We start from the raw sequence: 3858 nt of genomic DNA on the forward strand, positions 1-3858 counted from the left end.
GGATGTCGTTCTCTGTATTTGGTAGCATATGTGGAGTATAACGCGCATCGAATCATCCACATATCACCAGTATCAGCGGAGATACCTTCAATGTAATAGTCAAGCCTGACGAAGCAGAACAGTAAATACATTGGATTTGAACCGAATCGGAGTTGACACAGCGTAAAGAGCAGGTTGAGCGCTGTATTTGGCTGCAAATGTGAAGTATAACGCGCGTCGTATTATCGACATATCACCAATATCAGCGTAGGTATGTTCAGATGAATATTCACTCTTGAATGTGCAAAACTGGAAATACGCTGGTTTTGACCTAGGACAGAGTGGACGTAGCGTAAATAAGATGTCGTTCCACGTAATGCGCAGCATGTCGGGAGTGTAAATCGCATCGAATTATAAACATATCAACAATAGCAGCGGAGATACGTTAAGACGAATGTTCAGGCTTGAATATGCAAAAGTGAAAATAAGCTGGTCCTGACCTAGTCCAGAGTTGACGTAGCTGAGTATGCAAAGCTGCAACTACGCTGTATTTCGCAGTGTCCAGATATGACGCAGCCCAAAGCGGATGTCGTGCTCTATATTTGGCAGCATGTGAGGTGTATAACGCGCACAGAATTGGAGACATATCTCGAATAGCAGCGACGATACGTTCAATTGAATATTGAAGATTGAATTAGCAGAATTGCAAATACTCTGGTCTTGACCTAGTCCAGAGTTGACATAGCTCAAGCCGGAAGTTGTGCACTGTATTTGGCAGCATATGGGGAGTATATCGCGCACAGAATTGTAGATATATCTCGAATAGCAGCGGAGATACGTTCAGATGAATATTCATGCTTGAATATGCAAAACTGCAAATCCGCTGGATTTGACCCAGACCAGAGTTGACATGGCGCAGGCTGGATGTCGTGCTCTGTATTGGCAGCATATGAGGTGTATAACGCGCGTCGAATTATCGACATGTCACAAGAAGCAGCGGAGATACATGCAAATGAATATTCAAGCTTGAATATGCAAAACTGGGAATACGCTGGTCATAAACCATACCAGGGGTGACGTAGCGCAAACCGAATGTCGTGCTCTTTATTGGCAGCATATGTGGAGTATAACGCGCGTTCTAATGAAGACAGATGACCAATAGCAGCTGAGGAACGCTCATTTGAACGTTGTAGTCTGAATATGCAAAAGTACAAATACGCAGGATTTGACCTAGACCAGAGTTAACATAGTGCAAACCGGATATCGTGCTCTGTATTTGGCAGCAAATGTGGAGTATATGGCAAATCGATATGTCGGAAAATCTAAAATAGCAGCGGTAATACGTTCAATGGAATATTGAAACTTGAATACGCTTAAATGTAATTATATTGGATTTGTCCAGGACCGGAGATTTCACAGCGTAAGCAAGAGGATATGCGCTGCACTTTGCAGCAAATGTGATGTATAAGGCGCATCGAATTGTCGACATATCTTCTATAGAAGCGGATATACCTTGATTTGAATATTTAGGACACAATGTGCAAAAATTAAACTACGCTGGTCTTGACCTAGACAAGAGCTGACGTAGCTCAAACCGGATGTCGCGCTCTATATTGGGCAGCGTATGCGGTGTATAACGCGCATCGAATTATAGACATATCCCGAATCGCAACAAATACATGATCAATTGAATATTGACGCACGAATATGCAATACTGCAAATGCGCAGGATTTAGCAGTGGTCAGATTTGGCAGAGTGCAAACCGGATGTCGCACCACGTATTTCGCATCACATGGGGAGTATAAAGCGCATCGAATTATCCGCATATAACCAATATTCGCGGGGATACGTTCAGATGAATATTCAGGCTTGAATGTGCAAAACTGAAAATACACTGGTCTTGACCTAGACCGGAGTTGACATAGCGCAAACCGGATGTCGCACCGCGTATTTTGCAGCATATATGGAATATAACGCGCACAGGGTTGAAGGCATATCTCGGATAGCTGCGGAGATACGCTCTATTGAATATTCAAGCCTGAATATGCAACGTTGCAATTGCGCTGGATTTCGCAATGCCAAGATTTGCCGTAGCGCAAAACGAATGTCGTGCTCTGTATTTGACAGCATATGGGGTGTATAACGCGCGTCGAATTTTAGACATATCTCGAATCGCAAAAAATACACGATCATTTGAATATTGAAGCATGAATATGCAAAAATGAAACTACGCAGAATTTTGCAGAGCCCAGAATTGATATAGCGCAAACCCGATGTCGTTCTCTGTATGCGGCAGCATATGTGCTGTGTAACGCAAATCTAATTATCGACATATCACAAAAAGCAGCGGAGATACATGCAAATGAATATTCAAGCTTGAACATGCAAAACTGGTAATACGCTGGTCATAAACCATACCAGGGTTGACGTAGCACAAACCGAATGTCGTGCTCTTTATTGGCAGCATATGTGAAGTATAACGCGCGTTTTAATGCCGACAGATGACCAATAGCAGCAGAGGAACACTCATTTGAGTGTTGAAGTCTGAATATGCAAAACAGCTACTACGATGGACTGGACCTAGACCAGAGTAGACATAGCGCTAACCGGATGTCGTTCTCTGTATTTGGTAGCATATGTGGAGTATAACGCAAATTGAATTATCGACATAATACCAATAGCAGCGGAGATACGTTCAGATGAATATTAATGGTTGAATATGCAAAACTGGAAATATGCTGGGCTTGACCTAGGTCAGAGCTGACGTAGGGCAAGCAGAATGTCGTTCCACATGTTTAGCAGCATGTCGGGAGTGAAAATCGCATCGAATTATCAAAATAACAATAATAGCAGCGGAGATACGTTCAGATGAATATTCATACTAGAATATTCAAAACTGGAAATACGCTCTTCTTAACCTAGGACAGAGTTGACGTAGCGAAAACAAGATGTCGTACCACATATTTAGCAGCCTGTCGGGAGTGAAAATCGCATCGAATTATCAACATAACAATAACAGCAGCGGAGATACGTTCAGATGAATATTCATACTTGAATATGCAAAACTGGAAATACGCTTGTCTTGACCTATATTAGAATTGAAGTAGCCAAAACAAGATGTCGTTCCACGTATTTGGTAGCATATGTGGAGTATAACGCGCTCAGAAATGTAGACATATTTCAAATAGCGGCGGAGAGGCGATCTTATCAATATTCATGTTTGAATAAGCAAAACTGCAAATACACTGGTCTTGACCTAGACCAGAGTTGACGTAGCGCAAACCGGATGTCATTCTCCGTATTAGGCAGCATATGGGGAGTATAACGCGCATCGAATTATCGACATATCACCAATATCGGCGGAAATATGTTCAGATGAATATGCAATCTTGAATATACAAAACTGCAAATACGATGAATTTGACATTGCCCAGAGTTGATATAGCTCAAACCGGATGTCGTGCTCTGCCTTTGCAGCATATGTGGAGAATAAGACGTATTCTGACGTCGACGGATGACCAATAGCAGCTGATGCACATTCATTTGAATATTGAAGTCTGAATATGCAAGGCTGGAAATAGGCTGGTGTTAACATGGGCCAGAGTTGACGTAGCGCAAACTGGATGTCGTGCTCTGTATTTGGCGGCAAATGTGGCCTATAATGCGCATTGTATTGCCCACATATTACCAATAGTAACGGAGGTACGTCCAGATGAATATTCAAGCTCGAATATGCAAAACTGGTAGTACGCCGGTCCTAAACCATACCAGAGTTGACGTAGCGCAAACCGGATACCGTGCTCTGTATTGGCAGCATATGAGGTGTATAGCGCGCATCGAATTATCAACATAACAATAATAGCAGCGGAGATAGGTTC

The sequence above is a fragment of the Bombus pyrosoma genome, unplaced genomic scaffold (assembly GCF_014825855.1).
Source record: "Bombus pyrosoma isolate SC7728 unplaced genomic scaffold, ASM1482585v1 HiC_scaffold_4725, whole genome shotgun sequence".
Taxonomy (NCBI): Eukaryota; Metazoa; Arthropoda; class Insecta; order Hymenoptera; family Apidae; genus Bombus; species Bombus pyrosoma.